This window comes from Passer montanus, unplaced genomic scaffold (assembly GCF_014805655.1).
Source record: "Passer montanus isolate IOZ18808 unplaced genomic scaffold, ASM1480565v1 scaffold36, whole genome shotgun sequence".
NCBI lineage: Eukaryota > Metazoa > Chordata > Aves > Passeriformes > Passeridae > Passer > Passer montanus.
Genome location: NW_024368374.1, coordinates 7,073,976 through 7,090,184, shown reverse-complemented (window position 1 = coordinate 7,090,184; position 16,209 = coordinate 7,073,976). Strand labels below are relative to the sequence as shown.

The following is a 16,209-nucleotide window of genomic DNA, read 5'->3' as shown; positions in this document are numbered from 1 at the left end:
CAACAGGTTCACCTCCCTTAGCAACATGGAGGGGAGGATGTTTTTCCTGCCTCTGGCTGCAAATACCTACCATCTCTACTGGAATAACTTTACAAGCTTTGTCTCCAATTTTCTGACTTGAAATTGCTGCTAAGTGTTCCAAGTGTGAGCAACAACTTCTTGAACATATTGTTCCATATTGAAAATACTGAAAGCAAAGTATGTGCACACCATAATTTCAGCCTTAATCCTCATAAAGTTGCCCCAGATGATGTAACTGTCCTCCAACTCTATCTAGTTTCTGAATATACTCAGGACTTAAGGAGGTATTGAAAAGGGCACAAGAAAAACAACTTTCATTTGGACAACAGGTAAGGTTTAGCCTGCAGAACCACTACAAAAAATTCACTAGCCTATTGTCAGATTTCCTGCACTATTGAAAACTTTGATGCAGCAGCCTTCAGAAGTGGTAAAATAACATGTGGGATGAACCAAAGGATTTATTTAAGGCCTGCACCATTCTTATGGACATTAAAAGGGACCAGACAAAGAAGAGGATAGATGAATAGAGAGATAATTCTCAGTTGCTAAGCACAGAAGCAGCCGAGAAGTAATTTGCTACTGGTGGAGCATTAAATGCATGTTTATTTACAAATCTACACTGTTCCATGCACAGCAACAACTGCTGCATGAACAACTATTTCACTTCTTGTTTTGCATATACTGAACTAGTAGACATTCAAAGTCAATTCAGGACTGCAAACTCAGCCGACACTGAATTGGCCCTGAGCCTGTTCTACAATGCAAGGAAAGTACAGGGTCTCTTGAGATTACAACCAAATTGTGTAGGTTAATGCTTTGTACAAGACTTACATTGTAAGTGGGCTATTGCCCACTACCCCTACCCGAACTGCTATTTGAAAACACCTTGAAAGAGTTTTCTGAAGCCTATCAAAACTGAAACAAAGCGAGGGTATCTAAATGTACTGGATGTGATTTGTTTAGACTCCAGGACTTATGCCTGAGGAACCTTTAAGGAAAGAATTACACTAATAAGGCAAAAGGCTAAATGATGTTAAAGCTCACAAACCGTGTTCCACTCCATAGTTCAGTAAGCAAGCTTGCCTTCCCGAACTGTAATGACAATTTAACTCCATCCTTAAATGCCTTCAGATTTGGTCCTTTATTGTTTCTGTGGCATTACCCTCAAGTTGTAAAGCACAATACAACACTGCTTTTTACTCTGTCAGTTGTTCACTGAGGGTTAAGGAGTGTTGTAAGGCTGAGATCACTGGGCAGTGCATTCAGTGCATTTCCTCTGCACATGCAAAGGATCAGCATTTCTCCAAGAGACTAGCAGCTGACCTTAAGGATAGTCTCTGAAAAAGACATCAGCATTGTATCAGCTGGATCACCAAGGTAAAACAACATGAGTCAGCAGCACATGTCCTGTAGCAACGAAGGCACACAAGGCTGTATTAGCAGAGAAGTACAGCCAGTGGGCTGAGGGAGGTGATTTTTCCCTGCAATTTAGTGGTAATAAGCTGGAACCTGGAATACCAAGTTCAGTTTTCTCTTCTCAGCCACCTCCTCCTCCTCCCAGTATAAGAGAGATGCCACAAAGACCGTGCCTGGGCTTAGGCCCCTGAAAGACAGGGAGAAGCTAAGAGCACTAGGGTAGCCAGGGGTCACCTGCTAGCTGGATACCACTGCCTGAAGGATGCTGGTTGAGAGCTTTAAATCAAACTCTTCCTGGAGGTATTTGGACAATGCTCTCAGACACAAGGCATGAGTCCTGATGAGTCCTGGGCAGTGCCAGGAGTTGGACTCTATGATCATGACAGGTCCCTTCCAACTCAGCATATCCTACAATTCTGTGATGGGCATGCACTACACCATTGGAAATTCTGTCTGTCCATAAAGTTAAAAAAAAAGGTATCTTGGCAATGAGAGAGATGTAACACTGGCATATCTTGCACTGAGAGGCTGCAAAATTCTTAATCCTGTAGATCAGCAGTCTCCAAAGTGGGGTAAACACACCCTAGAACAAGTCAAACTCTTGGCGTGTGAGAAGAAAATATTTTTTGCCACTGAAAAAACCCCCTTTAAAACATTGGTTTTCATCTCTATATTTTTTTTAATATGCTTTATTCTATACATATATCAAGAGTACCATATGCATATAATTTTAAAGATTACATATATTGGAGGTGCATGCTTAACACTTTCTTTTCTTATGGGCTGCAAGACCAAAAAATTTGGAGACCAGTGCAGTAGAAAATCAAAACTTGACCATGTAAGGTCCTAACAAAGGGCTGAAGAAGGCAATCTCCAAAGACCCTGTCAAGCAGAATTCTCCTATGAATTCCAGAATATTAGTCAAACAAAACGCAACACATAATGCCAAAGTTGAATGATTCACAGTCGGTCAGAACCCAAAGAGAGGACCACAGCTTGCCTCCAAGCTCTTAAAAGCTATCAGAGCCTCAATTCAAATTTCAAAGCAACGATGACAATGCTAATCAAAACTCAGACTTGGACACCTAAGGCTCAAACTCTGGAAGACATACACATAACTCTGTTCATAACAAAACTGCTTTATAATCTGTCCTTTCTCCTAAAAGAGGAAGGCTGCATTAGAGGAAAGTTATGAATTAAAAAGTTACACTTTCACATGAACATCCTACACAAACAAGCTTCCCAGTTCAGTTAGGATATAGGCACTACCGTGATAAATGCAGTTATAGCTAGTAACAGTGCTGTGTACAAGAAAAACATATGGACCACTCCTTTCCTAGAGAGTCACTGCTTCTGATTACTGAGTTTGATACAAAATATAATTAATTGATTTATTCACAACTAGAGGACTTACAAGGCCACTCTCCACACTGGTATCACTGGTGCCTACTGAAGGAGAAACTTGCATTGCTGTCTTTTTTCCTCAGTTTTCATGATTTACAGAGTACTACTTCTCTACCTACCTACGCATCATCACAATGCTTACAGCAACTTAATACTCTTTCACATCCTCATTCTGTCAAATCTAGTGAACAACAGACACAAACTTTTATGATTCCAGAGAGGCTGTTCAGAAGAGCTGTGAATTCTACACAACACAAGGATAGAAGTTTAAGCAGGGACAAGACAAAAGCACCTAACACAAAAGGATGCAGTGGAAGAAACTGGCTTAATGAAATCAATACTAAATGTTTCCAAACTGCATGTTGCTACAACAATATTATACAAGAAGTAACAAACTCAGGGCTTTTCCATGATTTCTTTGTCAGTACTGCAATTTCATGCATGCTTCAAGCAGTATCATATTACAGCTGCCAATTCCAGGTTGCTGTAAGGTGTGTTTTCCCAGTGGGTTCAGCACAGCAGAGCAGGTGTGCATTCCTTCTTCACCTGGGTCTTCACGCTTCCTTTCCTCCAGGAAACACAGGCAAGGCCCATCCTCCAGTCCAGATAACTTCCAGTAAGAAATAAAAGCTTCTCTGAATAGGAGACAACATTAGGTTTTGCCAAAGACCAAGAAATGAATTTACAGAACCTAAAAAACCATAAAACCATCACCCAATCCTAATGCATTAAATGTTTTAATTCTGCCTTCTCCAACATGGAGAAAGCAGATACACTTGAAAAACAAACATCTTTCAAAAGAACAAACATCTGACACAAAAAAGGCAATTCCTTCCAATCTGTCAAATTGGCCATCCAGTTTAGAACTTATGAGACAAGAGTGGACAAATAGAAGTGCCCAAGACATACAAATATGCTAAAATGAGGAAAATTCTAGAATATTCCAATGCAGCCCTAGGGTGAAGAGGAAAGAACAAAGAATATACAACAGATGTTAGTAATATCACTTAATGCACTACTGGAAAAAGCTCAGATAGAGTGATGCAGCTGGTGTAGAAACATATTAGAATATAATTACCCAGAGATCCATAAGGTTGTAGCTGAGCTATTAAAGTTATGAAGCATGCTGAAGAGTTTTGTGTTTGTTTTTAAGAATCAGAACTGAGCAGAAGGATTTTAATTTCTCTCCCTCCCTGTACATTTACCGTACATTTACCACATTTTCCAGTCAAAGAGTTTCAGATTTGGCAATTACAGTACACCAATTTTTAAAGTTCTGAACTAACTATCTCAATTAATATGCAATTTATTTAAAATATACACTTTGTTCCTGATAAAGCATTTTTCCTGTTTCAGAAATGTTTTCCTGAGACACTTGATAAAATACTTTCCAGCGGAACAGAAAAGGGTTATTTTTTGTTAGAAGAAGAGTGTTGTGGGGAACATTTCTCTTTCACTAATTTGTCAATCTCCTTTTAAGTACAGTGAAAGTGAAATGGCTATTCCCTTCAGTGCTGGTCATAATACTAAAATCACAGATATTCAATACAGGACAATTATAAAAATAGTATCATTTCATGAAGTAAATCAACAAAGTCTGTCTGACAGTCACTTAAGAGTGAAGATATGCTAAAGGTCTTAATAAACACTGGAAGTTCCTATTAAAAAAAAAAATCTACAACATTTACCATCAATATGGAAATACTTCAAGTGTTGTCACAGACACTCACTCAACATAATTCTCAAAGCCTGAGAAACATGATCCACAACTCTGCTCATACTATGTAAACCACCAGAAGATGAACACTAAAAGGTGTAAAATTAATGCAGTACTCCTGTGAAGGAAGCACTGACTGCTGAGCAAATGCAAGTGCATGTCAGCAGCCAAACAGTTACCAGATCTGACTCACACCCAATAGTCATCCCCTGATCTACTTAGAGTGAGAATGGCCAAGCCCCACAACAGCAAACCTTAGCATTGTAGGTGTTTAGTGTGCTATGGTAAATTAATACTTATATCAGGTTCGTACTCCAGACTATAAGCCACAATGATTTAGGAGCAGCTTCACATGCAGTTCATGCATTCATGCCTTGGGTACTATAACTACATAAGAATGCATAGTAGATAATTGGAAATACCCCAGCTGTTCAAGTTTAATGCATTTGTATTCATAAGCCAGCAGTTTTTGAACCTGAGCCAAAGAGGCTAAGGTTTTAATAGTAGCTGATGTAGAAAACAAAAGTTTTGAAGGTGAAGACTACATAGAGGAAAAACTAGACAGTTATAAACCAGTCATCCATAAAGGCACAATATGTTCATGGACACTGACTAGCTCAGCTTGCTGAATGCTTGACTGTACACAGCCAGACCAGTGAAACGAAAACTACTTCAAAAGACCACATTCTGCTTTTAAATGTTGCTTTTATTATTATGTCATTAAAAAAAAAAAAATCCACAATCCTTATCTGGATGAAGTACATGTAACTTGAAGCTGTTGCCTATGAAGAATTCAGTACTTCCCACTTACTTGCCCATTCCTCTTATATACCTTCAAAGAACTCTAACCTTTTAGTAAGGGGTAAGTGCATACCTAACACAAATTGGAATTATCTGTTAATTTTATTTGGAACTACTTTGATAGCGTGCATTTTATAACCAAAGAGCAAACTGTCAGCAGCCAGGTGCAAACTCATACCTAGTCTTTAGCAGGCACATAAATCCAATGCTCTGACACACAGGGTGCAATACTGTGACTTCCTTTGTCTTGAGAACATCCTCCATTTAGATAATCACAGGAACCATCCCCACAAAGAAATGAAGAGAATTAACTGCATACCGTATTTTTTGCACCACTTGTAAAAAATCTGCAATGTAATTCCACTTTATTTATGCTACACTGATCTAAACTATGTTTTGTTTTACACTTTTGCAACTCTCAAGAATTTCCTTAAATCCTCCTAGTTTTACTTTTATACCAGCAAAATTAGATTCTTCTAAGCTTCTGCCAGGACTGGATTTCCTTCAGTTTGTTTTCTGAAAATCACATGGCTTCAAAACCAACTTGGCCTTTCCCACTAACTGTTACTTTTGCCTTCATTGCTGTTTAATAACATGCTTAGTTTTTGAGAAAACAAGCAAATTCAATGCCAAGAATCAAGCTACTTCCTCATTTGTCACTGACTCCCTTTTCTCAGAGGCTGTGAATAGCAACGAGAAATTTCCAAAATAATTTTTCATATGATACCTTTAAGGCAAACTAAAAACATGGATATATTTTTTGTTAATAAAATAATAAGACCTGCAACTGGTCAGTGAGATAAATTTATTGCAGAGACAGCTGCTGGTGTTGGAGCTACAAAGAGTGCATGACTCAAGCCGAATGAACAGCTTTTAAAGAACTCTTATGAAACAGCTTTTTCCTGCTCATTCTGAAAAATGAAAACTCTGCTATCCAAATGTAAGGTGACGTAGGATCAATGAGGCTACAAGTCTAAAAGACTTTAAAACTTCTCTCCACTGATTATTTTGGAAAAGCTGTAGATGTCTGCTTCTGTAAGGACAACAACACAACATGATAAATCAGGCCAATGTATTAAATCTACTTCCAAAGAGTAAAAATTCACCAAAAAAGGTCTAACAATCACATTTGAAGGGCATTCTATTATCAAGAATTTAAACTCCTCTAAGTCAGTTGTGCTAAATCATTCTAGCAGGTACCACTTGCACCACTGCAAGCAACTGGTCAACAGAATGAGTTGAACTGTAGGACAGACACAGTTTAAAATTAATCATACAGTAACTGGTCAGTTTTAACACAGAAGCTTCCTGATTGTCTGTACATAAAAAATGTGCAAATACACAAGTGAATGTGTAATGTAAGAATAAACAGAGAGGAAATGCTTCAAGAGGGACTGCTTCAGCCAGTGTCAATGCATCACATTCATGAAGCTACAGATCATGATAGTAAAAAAGGTCAAGAGGCACCCTACTAGGTGCTTCACTTTCCTAATATTAAACTCAGTCACAATGGTACTGAAGCAGTTACTTGTGCCCCACAGTGGGGGAAAAAAACTAAACAAACCAGCCAGTCAGCATCTCAACCTGACTGCAACTCTTGAAGTCTGAATGTGCTACTCATTCAAGAGTTCTCCACCAGAGGAGTACCTGTAACTACAGAAGGGGAAGACCAGCAAAACAACAGCGGGTTTCTCAGGTGATATCAGCAACCCCTTTTCCAAGTTTCACACCATCCTCCTAGAAAAGTTTTAGTTAATCAAAACATCATGGGACCAACTAGTTTGATTGCCCAATCAAGTCAAGAGGACAAAGCTGCTCTTAGCTTCCTCTTTTACATACAAAGTTGCAACACTGAACAGCTGTCAATTTGTTACCAACAATACAGTCACAAAGTCAGAAACTGTTTTGCTTTGAGCTGTATTGCCATGATGTACATACTTAAATGCACTGGGGTACTTTTAAGATCTATTACTTTATTTATATAATTTATCCTCACCATTGAAATGCTGCCACTGAGTGGACTGTACAGATAAACTAATATTCTTAAATGGGGGCAGTCAAGTTATTAGCAAGACTGAACAAATTAAAACAAAATACATTTCAGCTGCTTCTACAATTAATCATTGCTAACAGTCACTGCTCACTTCCACAGCTTATTTTACTCCAAACTTCTTAGAACTTCATTTCAGTATCTTCAATCCACTTTCATACTAGATTAAATGTGTATATACTTGTCTCACAGTGTTGTCCTTCCAATTTACATTTTTAATAGACTCTACAGGATTTGCAGAGGCATGGTAACTCTTCTGTTTTATGACATTTATTCTTACTTAGAAAGTCCTCTAACAGTCTATCAATATGTAATTTGAAATATTACTGCATAGTTACAGTCACAGCTCTCTCTCATTGCCAAGATATTGCAAGTCACCAAAGTTTGTGCTGAACCTTCTTATCCATTTAAAGTAATTTCTACTTACAGATTAGTTTCCAGCTACCTGCACACTTTTTGCAGACCATTACTACTTGATTTGCGAACCCTAACCAAAATGTGTTCTTCTGCCACAGAATAAAATTACTCAACTTGCTATTCTGTTGTCTCCATTTCCTTCTGTGAAGTCATCTAGTAGATAAAGTTTTTCCAGTTAAAAGGACAACAAACTACAAAACCCCAAAACCTTGCAGTTTAAAAACTGGAACTTAGAGAAGAAGGATTTATTTTATAACCAAAGGAGTAAGATCTGGTATGGAGTATGCTACATTAGTGAGGGGAAATGAGACAAGAGCTGGGCAGCAGCCCATGCCTGTAGGATCCTGTATGCCACAGACATTGGGTCTATACACTGGGGAAACTCAACCCCATTTACAAGGGAGTATTTACACTTGTGAACTACAGAGTTCTTTTACTTTTTACTGGTAACAGCAAAGCTCAAGGTTTGCTAAGTTCTTTTCACTTCAAGTTATTCAAAATCAAAAGCAAATAAGAACTGAGCTTCACAGATTTAAATTCAACCAAGGTACAAAAAACTCAAAGCAGATTCAAAAAGAACTGCTATGCAGAAGGTAAAGTTAATATTCGTGCCCTGCATATTCCTTTTCACTTCTAGTTAAAGTTACTACCTATCCATACCTTTCAGACCTTGTTGAAGATATTTATTGCATCTTAGAAAGTGCTGTGCTCTTCTTATTAATGGCTAATAAAAATTACCTCTACTGGTCAAACTGGGATTGCAAACTTGTAGATAATTTAATTTTTGACAACTTGCTATGCCCCAATATTTTCTACTGTCTTTAAATGCAGAATTTTGCAGTGTATCTTCTCATGGGTCCTAAATGCTTTGGAACAACTCTGGCAGCAAAATTGGGATGAGGTACACCATAGACATATTCAATGCTCCTGATTAACTTCTGTGGACTGGTGTTGGGGTGGTATTTGATGCCTGAGGTACTAAACCAAAAGAGAGGACACCAATGTTAGCCTAAGTGATGTTTTGACTGCAGAACAGTAAGAGAAGGTCCACATATCCTGAAAAGTAAAAAACTTAAAAGGAGACAAAAATATAAATTCTGTTAAGAACACTGGTAGATATATTGGTAGGTCTGATGAGACTGTGGCCAATAAATGTGCTTTCCTAGACATAAACAGTGAAAGTTTACTTGGAGCTATGAGGTTAAGCAGGTCCAGTCTAACTCAGCTTGAAATGTGCTGTGGAGACATCACAAATGAGCATGGTGCTGAAGTTTTAATAAAGTATTTAGAAAATAAAATGATATTTCATTCTTGAACTACTGCAATTCTGAATACAAAAGCTTTCTAAAACAAGGCATCCAAGAAGAGTCATAACAGTGCTCTACACAACCGTGCCATCAAAGTGAAGACCAAGAGCTTCTGCAGCACGTGTTGTAACCAAAACAGACTATCAATAAAACCAAGAAAAGGTGCATAACCTAACAAGTGAGTACATCAAGATTCCACCATGAAAGGAACAGCTAAAAATTCTATTTCATTATTGACAAAAGAGCATAGCAAGTGCTATTTGAATTTACATTTCATTAAAGTCATCTAGGACAGGTTAGCAAACAGTCTGCAGATTTTCAGTGGTTACAGGCTCAAGAGTGTGTCAGCAGATGGAATAGGAACATATTTCTGGGGGGCAAACAAAATGACTTCAAAAATATTTGTTCCATCTGAAACCAAATGTAAATTAATTGGAACAATTAAAGATGACAACCTACAAGAAACATGTAATAGTATTAAGTGTTACAGACATTTCCTAAGCATCCTGCTACCTCATCAGCCCTACAAAATACAGACCTGAGGATGACACTCCACAACACCACTGGACGTAAACACAACCATTAAACTTCATGAATAGAGAAGATTAAGAAAAAGGCTGATAGTGGTTTTCTATTGACATCAAGTGAACATCATTATTAAGGAAGCTCAAAGTTTACTGTATATGGCAAAGAACAAGCAAAAAACCAGTCATCTCTGTAGCTCAGGAAACATTGGCCCCATAAGCAAAATAAACATTGTTCATGTTTGCTGAACAGAAAAAGCAGTGTACTCATTCCAAACTATTATCACTTTCCTGAGATACAGACAGTATCTTTTAGTTAAACTAAAGACAGTTCAAGTCAAATCCATTTTTACTGAGATCTGGTCCTACAGGAAAAATATCAGCTCTCAATTCAACTCATGCACTCTAAATTGCAGCGAAGTTGAATTTTACTACAAATTGCCTGGGAATTTCCCCAAGCCAACAGTCTTAAAGAAATCAATGATAAAATATAGAAGTGTTATTGACATCTGTAACAGAGAGAATCCAATTCATATTCTAGATAACAGAAATGCACTGATGGAACATGACACTATCTGTAGACATTTTAGCATAGATTGAAGTAGAAATCCCACAACAATTAGACAGTGGAGGTGAAAAAAAGATACAAAGTTGCTGGAGGAAGATAAGAATTCCTGAGGTTCCAGAAGGCACTGCCAAGGAACATCAATGGATGCAGACAACACTAGGAAGCAGGCCTGCATCCTCACAAAAACTGTCTTCTCTGCTATCTGTCTGTCTGGCAATGAACAACACTGCATGTTTGCCAGTTCAACCAAAAATGGGGACGGGGCTGGGTTACAGGATTTGCCACCAACAGAACCATCAAGAGACAATCAGAACAGCAGCACACAACACCTTCCCAGCACTCAGTATTGCTAGAGAGCAACACATGTACAACAGCATACACTGTTGCAGAAGCGACCTGCCAGCAAGGGAGATTGTGGCATCATCTAAAAGCATTCAGATGTTAAAACCATCCAGGAGAAAGTACTGACAAGGATGAAAAATTGAACCCCTCGTCAAGTCAGGCTTTAAGAGTTTTTCTCAAGTCCTAAGACAGAACACTGCAGAAACATATTCAATTAAGCAGTTAAAGCTGCAATAACAATTCTAAAGGATCTCTTGGAGATCTTCAGCCAAAATGATCATCGGCATAACACTGAGTTAGCTGATGGAGGTCCAAATTCAAGTACAATTAAATGGCCACAAGGCAGAGGTTAACAAAGAAAAGCATCCCAAGATCCATAGGACTCACATCCCAAAGTAAATGAGTTACTAGTCCAAATAATAATCCAAGTTTCTGCAGCTCTATTACATCACTGCCTATAGAAATCTACAGCTTTTGAGTTTTAAGTTCACAAGCTAGTAGAAACTCCAACTTGAAAAATGTAGAAATGCCACCAATGGACTGAAATCTGGTAATTAATGCAAATCTACAGCTTTTGAGTTTTAAGTTCACAAGCTAGTAGAAAGTCCAACTTGAAAAATGTAGAAATGGACTGAAATCTGGTAATTAATGGTGGGAGTAATGACCTGACCCTCATGAAACTCACACACCCAGAGCATGTCATACAGCAAAAAGCGTCAGAACAGCTCCATTTGCCCCGAGAAAAACCTGAGACACTCACCTAATTCTGTTTTAATATTATCATCTACAGTAGTCAGCCTGTGACTCTGCTCAAAGCCGATTGCTCACCCCCTGACCAAGTGAGCTAAGCAACAGATCACTGAGTCCTGGCCTTTCTGAGGACAAGGATCTCTGTCTCTCTTAACCCAGGCTTCATTTGCTAAAAATCAGTGTCCAGTGGCCCTGTGGAACTCATAGAGCACATCAACTTTCTCCCCCAAAGCACCAGAAAAATCAGTCTGGTGTGGTTTGCACAAAGAGCTCCAGATTCAATGTGTGTGTGTGTCAAGATGACTTGTGTACACAGAGTGAATCTGGATCAGATGCCGTGTTCTCAAACTTGACCAGCACCCTTCTTGCTCCCTCATGCTTAGCAGAAACACTGGCTGTCAAGAACTCTATCCAATTTGCCAACATTGACTGCTGGAGATACTCATACTTCTGACTTTCACGTGTGTGTACAGCTTTCTCCCTACCTGAGAGCTTGCTACTTCCCCATTCATCATGGAATTAAATTTCATAATTATTTGAGACCATTTCCTTAAAAAATTAAAAGAAGGCAGAGAAAAATGTAACTGATCATCCTCTCTGAGTTTTAAGGACCACTGATTTGCTGTGACTCATACTATTTCACAACACAGAAAATAAACACATCCACGGATGCAGATTCACATTAGTTAAATTTCTACACTGTATAAAGCAGAAAGTTTCCCATTGCCATAACAACAAAATAGCTTCTTTTAAGCAGAAAGCTTAGCAGGACTGGGTCCTACAGCTTCTAAGACAGAAACTGCCAAGTACTCAGCAGCAAAAAATTTAGAGATTTTAAGCTCTTTGAAAATTTAAGGCATTTCTAATGAGGTATGTATTTGATCAAATGGAGACTGAAATTCTAAAAACAAAGAACATTTCACAGAAATTACTTTGTAACGCAAAATGTTCTAGAATAACACTTGACATGCAAGGTGGCTAATAAAATGCCTTTGACAGGGTTAAACAAATGACTAACACATCTTGAGGTGCCATTTATAACATTTTCTCCTACCAAATACATTCCCTCTTGTCTCTGCTGCTCAATTTCTTTACTTCGCACAATAAAAATCAGCTGAAAAGTTTCATTTTTGCTTTTAGTTGGTTTCACTTTCTAAGTTGCCTGGAAGCAAGGAAAAGTTTTTGTTTAGGTGGGGCGATATTCATGGAGGGGGGAATCGGGAGTAAACCTGGCTGAAAGAATAATGCCTCTGCCAGGAGTCGGCAAGATGATTACCGTGATTTCGGGAAAACTGTTTGGTCTACACAGAGACGCTCAACCCCTTCAGCTGGGCGTTACGAGGGAACCTGTACGGCTTCGGCGGAGAGCAACAGCAACAATAACAAAACAACAAGAACGAGAAAGAGGTGTCGAGCACCACCACTGCCTGTCACAGCCGCCTCAGCTGCTCGGGTCGCGCTCCGCAGCCGCTTCTTTCTCCGGCTCCACCACCGCCTCCTCCCGCGGCCGCCGCGCTGCAGCCCGGCGCTGACAGCGGGCGGCTCCCCGCGCCCCGGCCGGCAGAGGCACCTCCGGAGCGACCGAGGGGAGGGAGACACAAAGTTTCTTCCGCGGGGCTCCGTCGGAGGCGCCGGCTGCCGGTGCTCGCCGGCGGGGAGCGCCGCTCCGCAGGCACCGGGGCAGGCAGCGGCGCCGCTCCCGTCCCCTCGCACCCCTCCGGCCGCCCCGCGGAGGGGAAGGCGGCGGTTCGCCATCAGCGCCTACTCACCGCCATGGCCCCGCGGCTCTCCCGGCTAACGGTCCGCGCTCCGCCGCCAGCGGGCAGCGGCGCCGAGGCGGGGAGCGCCAGGGGGAGTTCCCGATGGCGCAGCTCGGGCAGGGGCGGCGCTCACCCCACCCCTTTGCCCGCCCACTCGAGGTACCTGCCCTCCGGCCGCCGCCGCTCCGCCGCCTTTTCCTGCCCTCCCCGCAGCTGTCACTGCCCCCCGCTCCCGCCGCCGCCCCCGTCCCGCCGCCTCAGCGCTGCCCGCCGCCTCGCCCGGCGCCGCGCGGCCGCCATCTTTGGGGAGGGCTGGGGGGCCGCGAGGGGGCAGTTGGCTCTGGCGCGCAGTGCGCCTGCGTGGAGTCCTCTCGTGCCGGTGGGCGGTGGCGTCAGCCTCAGGGAGAGGCGGGGCCATAGCGCATGGGAGTCCTCTCGTGCCGGTGGGCGGTGGCGTCGGCCGGAGGGGGGCGGGGCCATAGCGCATGGGCGTGGCTTGTGTGTGATGGGGCGTGGCCGATTGGGGGCGTGGTCTGTGGAGGGCGTGGCCGGCGGGGTCCGTGGGGTCGGTGTCGGTCTCGGTCTCGGTCTCAGTCTCAGTCTCAGTCGTACCTTGACCTTACTGGCGTCTGGGGTCAGGGCTTGCTTGTGTCAGCCCTGCTTAGAAATGACAAAAACGTCTCTGCATTATCAGCCCTGTGTTCAGCGCAAACCCAAAACATAGCCCCATACCAGCCACTGTTTAGAAATTTAACTCCGTCCCAGCCACACGCATATTCCACCCCTTATTCCATACTATTTACACCATGGCCAGACCTCTCACTATTCAGTTCAACTTCGCTAGGCACCATCCTTCTTCCCATAGTTTGATACAATACACAGATGTTATTCCATTTGTCAATGGACCACCCTTGCAAAATGTCCATAAAATGTCCTTTGAGTTCATGCAGTCCATGACTTTGGGTTCCATCAGTTATGGTAGTCACTTGGGATGACAGAAGTGTGTTTTGTAGAGATACTGGGCTCCAAAGCCACCTCACTGGTGCACTTGCACTGTTTCCTTTAAGGCTTCTTCTTCATTGTTTTGGTGGTTTCTGCAGTAGTAATTCCTGTAATGTGAAACTCAAGGCTCCAAAGCCACCTCACTGGTGCACTTGCACTGCTTCCTTTAAGGCTTCTTCTCCATTGTTTTGTGTGGTTTCTGCAGTAGTAATTCCTGTAATATGAAACTCAAACCATGGGGTTTGCCCAGGCTGGGCCCCAAAACATAGCCCCATACCAGCCACTGTTTAGAAATTTAACTCCGTCCCAGCCACACGCATATTCCACCCCTTATTCCATACTATTTACACCATGGCCAGACCTCTCACTATTCAGTTCAACTTCGCTAGGCACCATCCTTCTTCCCATAGTTTGATACAATACACAGATGTTATTCCATTTGTCAATGGACCACCCTTGCAAAATGTCCATAAAATGTCCTTTGAGTTCATGCAGTCCATGACTTTGGGTTCCATCAGTTATGGTAGTCACTTGGGATGACAGAAGTGTGTTTTGTAGAGATACTGGGCTCCAAAGCCACCTCACTGGTGCACTTGCACTGTTTCCTTTAAGGCTTCTTCTTCATTGTTTTGGTGGTTTCTGCAGTAGTAATTCCTGTAATGTGAAACTCAAGCCATGGGGTTTGCCCAGGCTGGGCTCTTGCTGGGTGGAATGAAGGGTAGGAAGGCTTGCCTCCTTCCTATACAGCCATTGTCACACTGAAAGTCAAAGGGTGGGGGCTGAGCAGGGCAGGACTGTGGGCACCTGAGGTGCCCCGTGCCTGCTGCCCAAGCATGTAGTGTCCAACATCAGAGAGGAAAGGGGAAGAAATGTGCTTTTCCAGGCACTTGTGCAGGGAGGAGCTATCTTCCCTCAACACCTGCAATGTTCAGCTGGTGTCCTGAATGCTAATTTGTGATTATTCTTTGCTTAATGTTTGTCCTTTCTGCTGTTATGGATCAAAATTGTTTTACTACAGTGTTGGCTTAATGACCTTCTGCAGCAGTGGACCAAACTGAATGAGATGTTTTATAAAGTGGTTTTGTTAATTTGCCTTAAAGCTCTCTGTTATTAACTTCCTAAGTTCCTATTCTATTTCTCTTGCATTTCAGCAGTGCTCATAGAATTTTGATAGCTTCACGGCAGGCAGAAGGTAGCACCTATCAACAAAGGATGCACCAACCAATGTTTGGTCATCCCACAGTTCCTCCCTTTCCCAAATGCAGAATTTTCATGGTGAATAGCATACTAGACTGTGATATCTCAGATCTCAAAAACTAGAGAGATTTGGGACTGATCAATATTTGGATGAGCTACCTTGTTAGATACTGCGGAAAATGCTGCTGGTGATTCATTCAGCAGCATTCTTCTGTCTATGAGTCAGGGCTGAACAAATGCCACTGCACAGCGTTAGTGGGTCGTACCATTCAGGGGCACAAACTGGAGATTTTTGCCAGTTACAGCTGTTGGAAGATCACTGATTTTCCTGCCTCGTTCCACTTCCAGTACGGCTTTCCAGAACTGGCCAGCAGCTGTGGCGGAATACAGCAAAGGGTTTCCACAGTTCTTTTTTGTCAGGCATCACTCACTGGTGGCAGTGGGGCCAAGAACACTGGTGGCAGTGGCAGCAGTGGCCATGGGCGCTCTAGGCAGCCACAAATCCTGGCTTTGTGTCAGAGAGTCCAGTTTGAACTGGTGATGCAGCACTGATTGTACCTGTCCCACTGGTGAGACCCCTGGGAGGGAGTGTCCTTCATTCCTCCTCTGGCTTCCCAGCCATTCATTCCTTCATTCCTCCTCTGGCTTCCCAGCCATTCATTCCTTCATTCTTCCTGCTGGCTTCCCAGGGCTGCTTCCCCAACACTTCCCTTGAAGGTAAAATGAAGAAATCTGTGCAGTGTTTTGGGTGTATGGGTGCAGACATAGAGCTGGGACAGGGGATAGATGAGAGTGTTTAGGGCTCTTCTCCCCATCCAAATACTCATCCTGGTAGTGTGTAAGTACATGGCACAGTCCTTCACATTTTCCTTCCCTTTTAGATCACAGGTGTAAAAATAAGTGTATATGAAATTCCATTTTCTGCTGGAAACC

At 41.9% G+C, this 16,209-nt stretch overlaps 1 protein-coding gene across 2 annotated transcripts in view; it reads right to left on the bottom strand.

Annotated features, from left to right (window-relative positions):
* FNDC3A (fibronectin type III domain containing 3A) overlaps window positions 1-13,319 on the bottom strand; it is a 109,009-nt gene extending 95,690 nt beyond the window's left edge. The window contains exon 1 of one of the 2 annotated variants that reach the window (XM_039716600.1): window positions 13,241-13,319. The gene's annotated coding sequence lies outside the window, so the exon portion shown is untranslated. Of the gene's footprint in view, window positions 1-13,086; window positions 13,206-13,240 lie in introns of those variants that run through there. The other variant, XM_039716599.1, reaches the window with a different exon arrangement.
* Window positions 13,320-16,209: the final 2,890 nt, after the last annotated feature.